This window comes from Protopterus annectens, chromosome 7.part0 (genome assembly GCF_019279795.1).
Source record: "Protopterus annectens isolate FY-2018-M chromosome 7.part0, PAN1.0, whole genome shotgun sequence".
Lineage (NCBI taxonomy): Eukaryota > Metazoa > Chordata > Ceratodontiformes > Protopteridae > Protopterus > Protopterus annectens.
Genome location: NC_056739.1, coordinates 372682886 through 372700885, shown reverse-complemented (window position 1 = coordinate 372700885; position 18000 = coordinate 372682886).

Here is an 18000-nt window from a genome sequence, read left to right as displayed (position 1 = left end):
AATAACTGAGGTGACAGCTGGTGAATAGGTACTCAGCAGCTACTTCATTTAGATGCTTATCCTGCAGGTGATGACATGGAGGACACATTATGGCTAATATTGTTAATAAAACTGAGAAATCTGTATGTTTGGCTGAAGTCAATGACTTTACATCTGTATTAGATTTAACCTTACAACTTAGGGGATAGACCCTGTTGGTGAATGTAGAGCTTGAACTTCAAAATTGTCATCTCCTGGACAAACATAACAGGAAGTTATAACTGGAAGTCAAGAGCAGTGTCCTGTCTGTTAGAAATGTACTTCAAAGTTATACTAAAGCTCAACATCAATTAGTTTGGAACAGCATAGAGGTTTTCTAGATTGTTATTGTTTACAAGCAGGGACCCTGGACAGATACACCATCTAGGAGGACATAATGGCTCTATTAGGAATTCTTATTCTGAAAACAATAGCATTGGCTCATTTTGCTTCTGAAATAATATGGGACTTGTGTCTCAAATCAGAAAGTGATTTACAGGATGTGTGTATGTTGAAGAAAAAAAGCAGCAAGCTCCTTAGTCTTTTTTTTCTCTTTATGATCCCTGTCTTAACAAGTGGTGAAAATTAAAGACTTGGTCGCAGGATAGTTATTTGCCTGAACGTGATGTTCAAACTGACTTATTAAAACACTGTCAGAATGTGAACTCCAGGAATATGGATAAGGGGAAGGGTTTACTGAGCTATCTGACATATGTGAGTAAATGAAACCTAGAGAGTCAAATATTTATTAAAATAGTGATTGAATTTTGAGGTATGTTGGCCAGCTAAAAAATGTTTTTTATGTTGAGAGCTGAGAAATTTTAAAGGGAATTGCCATATTTTCTATTGTGAAGATTGTTGACAGGCAATATATAGTAAAATTAATTGTGATAAAAAATGTACACGATATTGTGAAGCTAATAATTTTGGGGTTAACTTCTCAACAAAAAGTAACACAAGCAATAAGGAGAAGCAGGTTGTAAAAGCGATGCCTTCTTCTGGTAATAGTGTTCACAGGATTGTTTAATAAATGGAGAAATAAGGTGTATTGAACTGCTGGGTATCTAATGGCCCCAAAGGCAAAACATAAAGCAAATAGAGGGACAAGTATTCAGGCCTTATGGAGATTGTACCAGAGACTTTGCATAAGTCAGGAATAACAATTTAGGAAAGATTTTATAAGGAGATTACAGTATAAACAAATTCCTGTCAAAGCCTACAAGCCAGTTACTTAACAGAAGTGGTTTTGTGGGAAGGACCTTCACACAGTGCAACAAAACCTGATTTGGCAGTCCTGTGGTGGTTCAAAGTCCTAGAAACATTGGTAGAATCAGTGCAGGCTATGCAAGGACTCAGTGATGCAAGTACAAAACTCAACTGTTATTGGAATTTAGATGATCAATCTAATTATTTATTATGTTACTGAGATAAAGAACAGAAAAGTTATATAGAACCCATTAGATTTACATTTTTGGAAGATCTGGACAGCCAGATACACAAAGGTTCTATACAAAAAGGTTTGGGACAAGGCTTGAAATATGTAAAATTAATTCTTCCTAATATTACTGTAATTTTGATGCACAGTGTACAATAAACATAATTAAATTATTTCTTTTTTCAATAAGTACAATGAGCTCTTTTACATCAACTCAAGAAGATGGTACCTTACGTTAATATTTCATGTGAAGGACAGCACACTCAGGGATGAGGCCCCCCCCCATACTATACGTCAGTGTCTATAATGGAAAAATCAAGGTTTATTAATCCAAACAGATTAAGTTGGCAACTTTCCTAAACAGCTGTCAGTGAAATCCTACCAAGCAGTTTTGCTGTTCTAGGATCAACTCAATTTCGCATTGAGTAGTGTTGCCTTATTGATTAACCTTAGCCTACACAAAATATACGTCCCTCTTCCAGGATTGGTGCTACCAGCATAGTTCTTGCCAAATTAACCCATTACCTTCCCTAATAATACATGTAGTAAGAGCCTCCTATCAGGGATGGTCAGTTTCCCATCATCTCTCAGGCCAGCCTGATGCATGGGCATCCTGATGCAATGTAGCAATTGTCTCATGTTTACTGACAACCACTTATTCCTGAAAGGAACAAATACTTTATGCGAGAGATGTAGTTACACTATGAAATTGAGGGCAAGACTCTCACATTAGAACAAATCGAATGCCAAACAGGTTGTCAGCACACACTCACTTCCCGCACTAAATAAGGACATGACACATAAACCCACATATGCGGGGATACTCACTTGCAACTTACCAAAACATCAGAGGCCTCCCAAACGGAAACCACTTGCACACATAACAATGCAAAAAACAACTACAACACATAATAACACACAATAGCACACATACCAGTGTCTCAACAAATTAGCCCATAAGGGGTAATACCAAAAAACTAATGAATTTGTCATAGGTGACTCCACTGTGAGGCACACAGACATTCCCCTCACCAGGCTGGATAAGTAGCAGGTTATAGTTAGCTGCCTGTCAGGTGGCAGGATCCATGAAGTCACTCAAGCATGCAAGTCATTCAACCAAAGTACTGATATGACTCCGTCATAAACCTTGTGGGGGTGAATGACATGAGATGTACCTCACTGGGCTATATGAAGAGAGACATGACTGAGCTCTTAGATTATGTGTCACAGGCAGGTATAAACCTAGACTTAAGCAGCATTCTGCCTTCTCCAAGGATGATGCCACACTACAAACAAAAATGACTGAGTTTAGCAATTGGCTTAGCTTCTGGTGTCAGCCCAAGGGGATCCAGAATTTGTCAGCCTGGAAGGATATGGTCGACAGGTCACACTGCTTTGCCAGAGATGGTCTGCACCTGTCTCCTCTAGGCTTTTGGGTACTGACAAAGGCATTAGCCACCCCATTTGTGCCTTTTTTAGGCAGTATCAAAATAACTAACCTCCCAACATAACAAAATCTTCTCTAGATAAATGCATGGTACTGCTGGTTAATGCTAGAAGTCTAAACAAGAAACTGCACTCCCTAGAAGCACTCCTCACTTTAGAAGATGCTGACATCTGTGCAGTCACCAAGCCATGGTTCAAAGGTGCAGAAACCACCCTAGCCATGCAGGGCTACAGTGCCTTCCATATGTTCAGACCACAAACTGAGCATGAAAGAACCAAAGGAGGAGTTGTATCCATCTTCATTAAGAATAAATACACCTTGAGACTGGTCAAACAGTATGACTTTCTTGAGCTACCCCACTCCATGTCCAATTAACTATAGGCAAAGCCCCCTACCACATCATAGCTAGCTATAGTTCTCCCAAAAGGAAACAGGAAAGACATACTTGGACTTACTGGGGTCACTTGCCATACAGCCCAACACCTTACTCATGGGTGATTTTAATTATCCTAGCATCAACCAAGAAACCTACATGACCATGCTGGCTCAGAGGTTCTTGAACTTTGTCAATGCAAATGCTCTGGAACAGCTAGTCAGCACACCCACAAGATGTTCAAATGTCCTGGACATACTACTTACTAACATGGTAGATCATTACACCCCCCCCCATGTGATGTCCTCCCTGGTAAGATCATATCATAAAACAGTCTTATTTGATGTAATTATAAGATCAGATACCGCATCAAGCTCAAAAATGCTTAAGAATTTTTCAAAGGCAAATTGCCTCCTACTAACTGATGGTATAAGAAGTTTCAAAGCCTCCTTGAACACAGATAACATGGACTTCTATGCAGAGGCATACACCAATGTCCTGTATGACCACTTAAGCAGTTGTATAGAATCGGCTATACCTGACCAGATTAAAACCAGGTTTTGCCGAAAAAACAAGCCACCCTTAGTATAAACAAGCCATACAAGAGAAAGAAACTAATGCCCAAGAACAAGAGGAAAATGGCTCAGCAGAGGAATAAATCCCTGTCTAGCTTAAACAAACAAATTGGAGATCTTCTCAAGACCTCCAAAGCTAATTATGAAGCAAAAATGGCCTCCCTAACTAAGAATAATCACAAAGTATTCTTTAACTACATCTGAAATAGAAAAGGGAATACCCAGCTATGCGTTGAATTGATTGTGGATGGCACCACTCATATTCAATTGGAGGTAATAGCCAATGTGCTAGCTGACAGACAAACTTCACCCCTGTCCCTTCCAGTCATCCCCCAAAGTATAGCTGACACCATTTCTCAGCCTTTTATCTCAACAGGACAAATCATCTTGGCTCTCTCCAAGGCCAAAAACACAGCATCAATGGGACCAGACAACATCCTAGGTTGCCTTTTAAACAACTTAAAACATGACCTAACAGACCCACTTGGATCCCTGTTAACCACAGCCTGTGAACTGGCTGTGTTCCATTGGAATGGAGGAAAGAAATAGAAATCCTCTAAACAAAGGGAGACCATCACTGTTCCTGGAAATTATAGGCCCATAACCTTGGCTCACCTCATCTGCAAGGCTGTGGAAAGAATCATTATGGACCTTATTAGCAAAGACATAGGTAATCTCCAAACTCTAAACCCCACCAAGTTTGTATTCATTAAAAGTAGATCGTGCCTGTTAAATATAGTTGATTTCTTCAAGGAAGTCACCAAGGGCCTGGACGAGGGAAAGACAGTGCATACTGTCTGTCTTGACCTAGCCAAGGCATTTGACACAATCTTTCACTCAGGTATTATAGAGAAACTCTCTGAATTGGGGATTAACCCCTACATTATCAGATGGGTAGCCAACTGGCTCACTGACAGGGCACATACTGTCAAAGTGAGTGACTTCACTTCTAGCAAAAGACTAGTCACCAGTGACATACCACAGAGTTCTATGCTAGACCCCTTACTGTTCAGAATTTGTTTCTCAGACGTCCAGGCAAACCTGTACAGCCTGTGGCTGACCAGTTTTGCTGATGATTTCAAATTGGGAGCAATCATTGAGTCCACCAACGATGTTGCTATACTGCAGTCAGGGTTAATGCACACAGATGATTGGTGTGAAAGCCATGGATTAAAGCTAAATGCAAAAAATGCATTATTATTCCCTTTGGGAAAGCTGACATCCTTAATAATTACATTATAGACAGCAACCCCCTAACTGTAGACCCAGTGGTATGTAATCTGGGTACCCAGGTTGATAGCAATCTGAACTTTGACCACTACGTATCCACAGTGGTAAGGAAAGGAAATCCTTCAGTGTCGCACATCTTATAAGTAAAGGCATTGCATCTAGAGCTAAGGATGTTATAATTCCATTAGAGTTGGCCTCATCAGACCAATAATTGAGCACAATGCTCCCCTTTGCATGTACCTCACCAGACACCTGCAACAATTAGAGAGACCGCAAAGGTATCTCACCAAGAAATTACAGGGTGCACAAATCAAGTCTTACATGGAAAAACTGAAAGCCATGTCACTGTATTCTCTCTCCTACAGGTTGCTAAGGGGTGACCTGTGCCTGGCTTACAGGGCAGTATCTGACCTGGTCGAGAACAAATGCTACACATTTGTAAATCAAACAGCATGAGGGACACTCACTTCATGGATCTTAACTTAGCCTATGACATGAACAGGTCATGCTGGAGAGATAGATACATCTCCCAGAGACTGCTACTCCTCTGGAACAAGCTTCCAATTCACATGAAACATACCCCTCTCTGATCCCCTTCAAATGCAACCTAGATCAATGGATGTGTGACCTCAAATTCATTCCTGGGGTAGTACCCATGTCCCTTCTGGACAGAGGAAGAAGTATAAACTACCATAGAAACTTACCTCTGCAAACTTCACTCACCTAACCACCGACAACTGGGGCAACTTGGGATAAATATGGTCAGGCTTGTAAGGGCTCTAGGCCATTAGCCTAGTAACCTTCTATGAACATATGAACCTATGAACTATCAATAATAACAAGATAACTATACACCAATTTCAGTGAGTCAAATGAAGATTAAGAAACATGCCATATGTACTTTGTAAAAACAAAATGCTTTCAGCTATGCATGAGGTAAGACTAGAGATTGCCATTCTAATTAAATTACTTAAAATGCTATCTAACAACAGAGTATAACATTTATGACAGAAGAGATGTTAAACAGAAATGAATGTACCCAAACTTTGTCTCTCCCATAAAGAGAAGTCTACAATAGAAAACGCATCTTGTCCAGAATTTATGGAAAAACGTCAAGGCAAAATTAAAAAATGGGGTACAATGACACCTTTGTAATTCAAAGGAAGAATTACCTCAGAGCATGTCACACTTGCTCTTTTACTGCCCAGATAAACCTTGAGGTAATAGTTCTCAGTTTAGTATAAAACACTGATGGAAGGGGTACTGAGATGGCCTGGGCAGCATAAAACACTTCACAGAGAAGAAATGTGCAAGGTTTAAATCCTTTGTGGGGAATCTAATAGCAGATTATCCAATATGGAGAGAAAAAAATCCTTGTATTTCACTCAAATGAACCATATGTCAATACCATAGTCTGCTCCATTGTAGGTCTTAAATCAACATTCAGATGTTTTAACTGAGAGTAACCTGACAGATGTGGGAATTGCCATTTATTCACAAAGGAGAGCGCATGATGTACTGACAATGCCTTGTTTTTTTTTTACTTGATTAAGCTGATAACTTGACAGTGAACCAAGTATCTTCAGTTCAGTAAACAATTTGCCCAAATCAATTTCAGGATCAGTTAAATAGATCAAAACATTGTCTGCGATTTTATACTCAGTTTTTCTATATTAATAAACTTAGGTAGGTGAGGCTTTAACTTTTAAGTCAATGGTTTAACACAGAAATCAAGCAAAAGAGGAAATAACTAGCAGCCCTATTTTATATCCCACTTTAAATGAGGGGTCGGTGATAGTCTTCATATAATTTTAATTCTCTTGGTGGTACCCTATATAGTTCTGATAGCAAATGAATCAATTCTTAGGGAATCCCAGATATTCTTATGGTCTCAACAAGAATCTCAGAACAGAGGGTGGAAACATAAAACAGTATAAAAGAGATATTTACAATGAACAGTTACAATAACATTGTATTTATTTAGTTTGTTTACTGGGTGGTACACTCATCAGAATAGATAATTTGCAGGCACAGCCTGGGTGAAGAAATTCACAATAAATAAATAAAACAGAACAAACTCACAAACCTGGAGTAATCACGGAAGAAGAGGATCTCATTGACAGCTGAAACTATGTAAATATTATTAAAAGAATGGAAAAAAACAAATCTGAATTAATTTTAATGCAAAATATGAGAGGGGAGTAGCAGGTGTGAACAGGGGGTTGAAGTAGAGGTGAAGCATGTCAGGAGGGAGTTAGGTGGCACATCCAGTGGAAAAGCACTTGAAGTCAGATCTTGATGAAAGTGTCTTTTGAATTGTGCTTTGAAAGTTGGAAAAGGGGAGAATTCTTTTAGGTGAAGAGGGAGGATTGCTATAGTCTGGGTGCAAGAATAGTGAAAAATGGTCAGTATGGTGCAGATTGGTTAGGGACATCTAGAATGAAGGAGTTAATTGGGAGAGGTTGCAGAGGTTGTAGGGGGTAATTATGGAGTTTTGATGGAACAGGTGGGAAGGCACCTAGTTTAACTAGTTTGAAAAAAGATCCTAGGAGTAGATGAACTCTGTAGAAGACTGGTAGCCATTTAGCTTTGGAGAGGGTTGAGCATTGGTGTTCCTAGGAGGGGGGTGGGATTGGAAATGAATCGGCAATTATTTTTCCAATGGACTGTTGATTGGATGGGTTTTTTTTAGAGGCTGTGGCTATGATGGGGAGCCATCTACAAGTTGAACAAAGAGTTGAAGCTCTAACTGGTCTTCAGAGAAAAAGAGATATTTTCCAGAACCAGAATAAAAGAAAATTGGTCTTTTTTCTTTGTATTTCCAATCTGGCTTTGGAAATTATGACTAGCCATAATCCTAAATATTTAAAGGATGTGGTTGTTTCCATTGGGGAGACATTTAGATGTGTGATGAGATTTTTATGAGTGTTTTCAGTATTTGTGTGGTTCCAAATATCATACTTTCTGTTCTGGAGGGGTTTAGAAGTAGCTTATCTTTGTTTGGCCAAGAATGAAGGGAGTGGAGGTCAGACTGAAGTAAGGTTCGAATAGTTGAATGTGAGGGACTGGATTGAAAGATAGCCATATCATCTGCATAAAGAGTGACAGGTTAGGGAAGTAGGAGGGTATTTTTAATAAAGACTGAAAACAGTGGGGTGAGTATGTATCCCTGGGGCACTCCTCCATTATGGGGTGCTGAATGTGATAGGAGTGAGCTTATTTTGACTCTGAAATACCAGTTTATTAAGACATGTTGGAGCCAGGTGATAGTGTTGGGACTAAACCAAATTTCTTGGAGGGGGTGAAGGAGTAGGAAGTGGTGAATAACATGAAAAGCTTTGGTAAAGTCAATGAAGAGAGCCAGAGAAAGGTTTCCTTTATCATGTTGAGAAGGATCATGTCTCTAAGTGTCCACAGTGCTGTCATTTTGCTCTGGCCAGCACAGAATCCATGCTGTTTAAGAGTGAGGAGGTAGTGCTGTCGGATGTAAGTGGACAGTTGATTGTAGATTAATTTTTCAAATATTTTGCAAAGTGTAGAGAGCATGGAGATGGAGTGGACGTGGGAAGCATTTTCTCACTGTGGCTGTTTGGAAAGGGTTTGACAAGAGTAGTATTCCATATGTCTGTCATTGTGTTTTGAGTTAAGCAGAGGTTATAAATATGGACAAAGGGGTGTTTTAAGGAAGTCTTTGCAGAGTGATATAAACCAAGACAGTAGGCTGTCTGTACAAGTGGGTGTATCTAGTGGTATGTTTTCTAGGAGGGGTCAAGGTCCTTGTGAATAATTTTCTTAAAACAGAAATGGGGATAAGGGAAGAGGTCTGGGTGAGCTGGAGGGAGAAGAAAAGGTGGAAGTATATTAGGTAACTAGTATGGGGGAAAGTTATGGTGACAAGCAGATAATCTGGAAGGTTTTTGGGACGTGATCACTGAATGAGTGTGGAAGAACACATATATTGGAATTAAGGGATGGTTGTTAGTGATTAGCAGATCAATAGTGGTAGCTGGTTCAGAGATTTGGACAGGTAGCATCATTGACTAACTGCATAAGTTTGATATGGCTAGGAATTCAGCAATTTAATTTCTCAGGGGACCTAGATAGCTTATGTTAAAATCACCTAGAATAACCATGTTTTTATAGTTGTGGGTAGCTGGGGTGATAGCAAGAATAATGGATTTAAATTTGTTGATAGAATGGATGAGGAAGGCAAGTAACTGATGTTAGAAGGTGACTGTTGTTCCAAGATGGAAGTTTCAGAAAGGTCCAGTTGGGTTTAAAATCTGATGAGGCATTTGCTTGAGGAAACATACTTGGGTTAAAGTGATTTTGTAAAAAGAGTGTGCCCCACCTCATGTATTGTCAGGTCTTGTGTCTTGGAAATGTTTATAGGAAGGTAGTAAATGCTGAAAATTCAGGTTGTTTTGTTTGAGCCATGTTTCAGTGACAGCTATGATATCAGGTGAGTAAGTTATAAGGAAGGTCTTTATCTAGACAGGTTTATTAGAAATGCTTTGAGTTTTAATTAATGCACAGGAGAGGGTGAATGTGTCGGGAAAAGTTAAGGGTGTTGTGTGGTGGGAGGGTCCTAGACTGGATTCATTGTTGGCTCTGAGGAGGAGTATGAGCAGAAATGGGGTGAAAGCAAAGCAAAACACATATCCCCCCAGCTAGAATAAATCTGTAAATGTGTACATGGCCGATACAGGAGATATGGAGGTCAAACAGTCAAGCACAGTAGTGGTAAAAAGGGGGGGGACTAACTAAAATTAAGCTCCCCTAATTGTTAAAAGTATGGGTGTTCACTTTCAACATCAGAAACAAGTGTACAAGGTAGCGTCAAATTAAATAAGCTAATGAGACTGAGTCATATTCTAAGCACTTGAGTATATTCAGCCTGTCACCCTGGGTAATGAAGATAAGCTATTAAACTGCACTCTGTCAAGATGAGGGGTAAGGTAACTTTGAGTCTTTACTGCCCTAGTTTAACACATGAAATGGTGTTTCAGTAATAAATCTGAGCAGAAGATGTCTTGATAGACTTGTCCAGAAGGGGCCAGAAATTGCAATTACTTTCTTACAGTTAAAGATTGAGTTGCTGATAAAATAAAATGGAGGTCACTACCAAACACAGATTCCCTCTGTGTAGTCAACAGGTAAAACTAGAGCAAGTACCTTGACAGACTTGCCCAAGAGTGGCCAGAAATTGCTTTTACTTTCTTTCAGTTAAAGGTTGAATTGCTGGTAAAGTAAAAGGAGGGGGGGTCAGGACTAACCAGGGATTCCCTCTGTGCAGTTGACATGTAAAACTAGAGCTAGTAGAGCTCTGCAGACTGCAATTTAAAGTGAAGGGTGCCTTTCATTCTATGACATAGTAGTGATGGGGAAGAGACACATATATACAGTGGCAAAGACATATTTAAATTGGAAGTTGGCTTAGAGGGTTAAAGCCAGGAACTGTAATTCCTGTTGAATAGGCTGTGATTCTTGTTGTCCTCATTTGCTTACTAGATTTAGTAAAGTCTGGTCTGTTGAAGGTAGTGCTGCTACTCTGGTCATCACAAAGCTTATATGCAGATGATTTTATCCAGCGTTTGCTAATAAGGTGGTGGTGGTGGGGGCAATGTCTGCATTTGGTAGCTTATGAGTGAAGTACGTTAGAAAGGAGGTTGCTCTAGCAGTAATAGGCAGCCAGTTGGCATTTTCTACATTTTGAGAGTGATATAGTAATGCTCTGTTTGGGGTGATAGAGAAATAAAATAAATTTTATTTAAATAAAACTGTTCATCACATATAGACCTACTACAAACTAGGAGCCAGCAGGGGGCACCATATTCTACTCTTGTCCATTAGTTACATTTGTATTTGTGTAGTTGTATAACTGCTTTGTTGGAACACTTTTTTACTCACATGATCTTCTGGATGACAATAAAGTACCTCTTTAGACATAGGTGGGAACAATAGATTTATTTGGGAAAAGGGGAATAATAATTTTTGTCATCCCCCCATGATTGCGTACTCTCAGAGTTGGTTTAAATTATGCTAGGGAGTATGGGATGTTAAGCTCACCATGCAGAGGCTATCAGGAACTCTGACTGCCTGGGAAACATTGACAATACCTATATATCCATTTTGCATTATGTGCATTTTTCCCAATAAGAAAGTTACCTTCTGACATATTAAGCATGGTTTGTTCTACAATGTTTCCATGCTTAGCTTGTTGCCTGATTCCAGTGCTATTTCAACATGTGTAACTGCTGACATCATAAAACTCAACATTACAGTGCTGATATTCAGGTATTGTTTATATAAGTCACATGGTTTCACTGTGGACCCATTACTGTTTCATTGTAAGCCCAGTCCAACCTACCTTGAGCAATACTTCAAACATTTCCTGACACTCAAAGGGGACATTTCTTTATACTGGTCCAAGGGAAGTAATAAAACCTCTTTTTCTCCCATTCCTCCTCCCTGGTAACTACATGATAACTCCTCTGCCTACACCTAATATATTCTGTCAAGGGAGAGAACCAGGCAACCTCAGGCTAGGTAAGAGCCCTATGGTCCAATTATTTCTGCCTATGAAGCCTGATCAGCCTACTTGTCCCCCCTTTATCAGGAGTCAAGTTTTAAGGAGCGGGCCAGCTTCAAGTTCTGAGGGGCAACCATCCCATTCCTCCCACAGGCAGCTTAATGTCTTACAATTGCTGCCTGGTTGAGAAGAGGAGATATGCATGGTGGTATATATATCACCCCATTTCCCCCATCTTCACAGAGTTGAGCTCCACAACGACAATGCAAGCCACCCTGTCCATTATAGGTAGTTGATATACTCTGTCAACATTACATCATGAGTAATCTGGGTCCAGCAACCTCCCTCCCTCCAAGGATTAGCAAGCTGGTTGTGGCCACTGAATATTGCATTCTTCTGTCCCGTTCCTTAGACATCCTTGCCCCAGACAAATCATTGTGTCATCTGTTGTAGTTGGGCCTTTAAGTTTACATTGTAAATCAGGTAATAAAGCCTGTGTTTCCTGTTTTTACACTCATTTGCTTTTTTTTCTGTTGATTTTATGCCTTTTATTATGTATAGAGGTATACATCCTCATTGGACAGTATGGTGGTTCTGTGGGACACATTTCCTCTATACAACGGCAGTGGCCTGGGATTAACTACTGATCTTCAGTCTCTGTCTTTGAGAGCCAGTAAGTTTTCTTTACACTTATTAAAAACATGTTGGCTAATTGGATATTCTAAACCTCAAGACTTGAACAAAACTAATTTCATGAAGTCTAACTGTACCCTGGCTTAGGAATGGGTTCCTTTTCCCATCATCATATTAGAAATAAAAATGACTTGGCGGAGTTAAAGAGACAATCTATATGTATGTCATTTCCTCTTACCCCTGTAGCCCAGCTAATGACTAAAGACATCTGACCATGGCCAGTCCTTTGGTTTGCAAATAAAAAACTGAAATAAAAAATCTTCCACTTTTACTATGCCTATTCTTTCTGCCTATTCCTTACATGTAATAGGCTTTGGTGTCCTAACATTCTAGTGTTCTGTCACGGCATGCAATGTTTCTGTGACTGCCTCTTTATCTATGTGCCTCCCTTTTATTAATAACTTTGCTTCACTATGGTTTTTATTTAGACTACAGTAGTTAGTACTGATGTCCTCCATTTCATGATGCTCATCCTCTTTTTATATTCTTGCCTGATCTTATTGTCTGTCATGTTTTGTATATATTGTGCCCATATCGCAGTACAGTTCATACCATCTATGTTGCTACTTATCTTGCTAAATATTTTGCTTTATAGGATAATCTGCATACGGCTTGCTAATCAATACTTTCAAACATACTGATTTCAATGTTTCCTGTGAAAATATTTGAACTGCTCTGTAAATATATTTTAACCCTGTGAGATAGATGTAAATAAAGAAGTGCAATGTTTTGAATAAGACATGTTACAGTCATTAATAAAGCTATACCATTTCATTCCATAAAATCTGAACTCCATAGAACTTCTGTCTTTCATTTTGTAGTGGATAAATTTGGTAAGAAGCAAACAGGATTCATTAATGAATAAGATAATACCCATTCTCTAAACACACTGGTTAAGAATTTGAGTCTAGTAATAGTTATTGACCTTTGTTTACAAATTTTAGACATAACTTTTACTACTGAAGAGGTTTTAAATTTGTAAAATCAGCTAATTTGACTCCAAATGGTTTTATGTTTTCAAGAATTACAAAATTACATTTGAATATAACCTCACGGGATCATTCTTGACATATTTTCAAATGTGCATTTGTTGCTGAATCATGATAAAAGAAAAATGAGTAGCATATCCAGAAACACCATTTTGTAAAGAACATTTTTTCATTATGTTTCGTTATAACATCATAACCTTTAGCCTTTCAAACTGATATTTTACTCTTTAGCACAGTAAAACTAAAATATATGGGCAACACATTTTTTGTTAAATTCCTGCAGACTCAGATCATTGTTTAGGAATATTACATTTCCCTGAAGGCACCTATCCATCATTCTCATGTAAGATTTCACACATATTCTTAAATATACAGGACCCAGCAGCTACCCCAAAGTGCTTGCCTGTCGTTCAGGGCAGTGACCCATTAATTGTCAGCTTCCCAGCACTCCCTGCTCCTTATCTGTTTAGCGTCCTCTTTTAGTCCCGTGTATTAGTGTCATTACTTAGGATGTAGACCATAAGATGACTGATACTGCGGCCAAGCATATTTTCCACTAAACGTCTATAATACCTTTCGCAGTCTAACAACTGTTCAAAGAATGTTCATTGAGGTATGAAACATCAGCAGATGCAAACCTCACTGAACCGTTTGCTAGAACTATTTTCATCTAGAAACAAAATTTAATGAAGCTCTAGTAAAAAGTAATTACGACATTTACTTGCATAGAAATATTTCAAAACAAATGCCACTTATTAATACTCATCTGTGTACCATAATGGTGCATACACTGCCAAATGTATACTAAACGAGTTGTTGCTGGCTATGTATATGTTTTTATCTAATAGGACCCAAGACATGTTTTGTGACATTCCCAATGAACCTACCACTGGTCAATACTTTTTAATAACCCTTTTCTTGTGTGTATCATTTCCACAGGAAAGAAAATCTCAGATATTGTAATGGTCTAAGCTTGACATTTTAAGACTGCTATGAGAAAAAATCCTGTGTTTTCATTATGGAGAAACAAAGCTATAGCCTCTGATTTTGCATCCATATATGTTCATATTGCTGAAAAAGAAGAAACTGACATACATTTGAACTCATGTGATATTCATTGGTTTATAACTGAGATGATGTTTACTTCCTGAATCAATTCCCCTGCTACTTGCTGCTTCAGGATGCCTTTTTGAAAACAGTGGACAACCAGGTTATGCAGGTGACTGCATGAGCTTGCCGACATGCAAAGTATAAATGTGCCTCAGGAAAAGTACCGAGGCATTGAACAGCGTATTAATTTACACCAAATCCTGGTTTGACTTACTCATGGGGACAAACTTTCTGACACAAATCACATCTATGAGAAACAATAAACAATTACAATGCATTTCATATTTGTGGAACTTTTCTTTTGTGGAAATTACATTTTGTTCAGACATACTGCAGTACTTCAGAATTGAAATAAAGTCTTGGGAATAGTTATTTCTGGTATGAAAAAATGAAAACTACGGTTTACAAATTATCAACTTGACTTCCTGATCTGCAAACAGTGTTTCCAATACACAGCAGACTTGGAAACATTTGTTTAGTGAATTCTCTTTCAAGCAGTAATATAATATTTATATATCCATGCAAGCTATAAAAATATTACATTCGTTTTTCTAGAACATGCATAGAGAAATGTTTATAATTTTGTTTTCGAAATTAGTATTCCATCTATAAATCCATCTAACCCTTTCTAAAGCTGTATATAGTTTGAAAGATCCCTACTTACTTTCAGATATATCATATCCATACATGCTTCAGTGATTTCTAGCTTCAAATGCACTGCAGAGTCAGAGCCCTTGTTTTCTGTAATTGTACTGATTTTGTTTTTCTATCTTTACAGAGAATTATGTTCATTTTAAAGCACTTCAGCTGATAAAAGAGTAATAGTCTAGACCCTTATCAAATATGTTGTATTTCTTTGTTTTTCTATCTTTACAGAGAATTATGTTCATTTTAAAGCACTTCAGCTGATAAAAGAGTAACAGTCTAGACCCTTTCCAAATATGTTGTATTACTGGCCATTACCATAAAGAATGGAAGTTTTTTCTTTATTAGTTACACTTTATTAAGTTTATATTAAAATAATTCCCAAGAAACAGAAATATTTACTAAACAGACACTTCCACATGTATTGTATGTAAGTTCTGCAAAAACAATGGACACTGACAGTGCGTACATGCCTCAAATACTCAGCAGGATCCATCACTAGTCTGTCTTCCTGCTTCCAAATCTATTTATTTAATTACTTATATATTACAGTTTAACTTGGGTAGCCCTACAGAAAACAGGCATATATAGAGGAAAAATTGGTCCAGCTTACCTAAGAGCAGCATTTTTTTACAATAAGTGCAGTTTTATAAATAAAATGGTATACTGTGAATACCAGCTCAGATGGCAGCATTCGACAGGTTAAGTTTCTATGCCTTCTGATGTAATAATTATCTTTACTAAAATCATTAATTTAATGTTGCATATTCTCACAAAAATGAATAAAAGTTGTAGATATGCACCAGCTAATCAATAGGAAACACTTTGGAGTGCTTTTTGCATGTGAGTATAATTAATCTACTCTCTACTACAGTGGCAGCAGTACTGTTCTTTACACACTAATATCTACTGTGTTCTAATATTATTCATGATACAAGTTCACAGTTAGCATTGGGATGTAGGCAACAATATTGGTAATGTAAGCACACTGATACTACTAAAGATATTCTGGATATACTTGTTAGTAATATTAGTCATGACCTCAGTATAGTGGCACTGTATCAGGGTCAGATCAATGAAGATATTGGGCAGCATAGGGAACTAAAAGCTCCTGGCATCCCACACTATATTCTCTTTACCTTGGAAACAGGACTATTGAACTCTGACATAAGTCCACATCAAAGGCAGATAAAAGTTCTAGGACACTTCTTCACAGGGAGACAGTAACATCACTTGCAGCAGTTGCCCACAGGTCTGGTCCAGTAAATGTCCTTGATGTTAATAAGAGGAAACCCATGTTTCAGCTGCAGAAAATCAGGTGGTCTTTTGCGAATGGGGTGCAATGCTCAACAGTCTATGCAGTCTTCCAGGGTAGCACTGTATGCCCAGATTTAGCAAGTTTCCAGTTTGTTAAAATCTACACCTATTGGATGGTCTTTGGAAAAATGGATTGGACAGTTACAAATAGATCATGCGTAAAGGATTGGACAAATGATAGAAGAGACTAGTCTGTAAGTTAATGGATCCATCATAAACCATTGCACCTTATTTTGCCTTGGAAGGTAGCTCCACAGTACCTTATAATGGTTCAACTCCTATGGATATGCATCCAGACTCCAAACTATTTATTGTTTTATGCAAGCAACATTAGGTCATAGAAACTATTCCTTGATTTAATCCAGTTAGATAATTATATGTTCTTTTTATTAAAAGAAAAACTTAACATGTTTACCAGACCCCAAAGTGTATCTGTACAGAAAATACTTTACAAAACATCTGACAGATTATGTAAGTTACTTCACCAAATGGGGATAAATGCTACTTGTTTTCCCTAAAGTGCTTGTCAGATATGTTGAAGTTGTACTTTTTGAAAAGTGATACATAGAACTAACTTTTGTTTTCGGCATATATTAAAGTAAATATAAGCTGCCTGTTGAACAGTGGCTCCCAATATTTAATGATAGTGAATCATGTTTCATTTATTAGTATAATGTCCCTAAACATGCCTACAAATAACAAAGCTCATGGTTGGCTATTTGACCCCTTAAAATGACTATGTCACCTGCCAAGAAAGGATGCGTAGTACATACACCATGTAAATTTCTGCTACTGGCAAAAAAGAAAGGAGGCATAAAAAGCTATTCCGCATTTAGACTTTTAACAGTTGTAACCTCAATGGCAACTATTTTGATGAGTCATGAGAACAGGGAGGAGATGTGAGGTAAATCCAATGGCTTTGGCACTTACTTGGACAATAGTTAATAACCTAGAATTTAAAATAACAGGTGATGTAATTATATTGTTACCTCAAAAAAATGAGGTATTAGTAAAATCATTTGGCCAATATGAAGTTTCCAATTAAAACATGTTATTAAATAATTATATTATTATTACTGTTTCACACTTAGCCTGGTTGTTTTCACCCTTGCCTCTGCTAACACTTCTTTCTAATATATCTTACACTGGGAAGGCACCAACAGGCATTATTTCCTCCAAGTAAACCTAAGGAACTTCAGAAAATGCTTTTATGTTGTTCAACAGATGGTTCTGTAACAAAATAGTTTCCCCTATACCTTTTTCATTGCTACTTATGTTTTTATCTTCATGACAAGCAGTTTGTTCTGATCAAGGTCCTATGAAATTATAACTGCTAAAGAGTATTTTAAGGCTATTTATTTATTGTCTGGGTGAACTAGACTGATTTAAACTTCATTACAGCTAAGTTCTATATCTCGCTGTTTTCTTCTCAACCATTGTATGTATATATTTGCTTCTCATGAGAGATAGCACAGTGACTGTTAATTTCAAGAGCACATGGTTTTCTGAAGTCCTGCTTTGTCAGAGTTACTGTAATTTAAGTTGGTATCTCAAGATTTTTTTTTTTTTTTGGTAGACGTAACCAGAGCCTGGTAGCCATTTGTGCTTTTATGTAATGAGGCAGTAGATGTAAGAA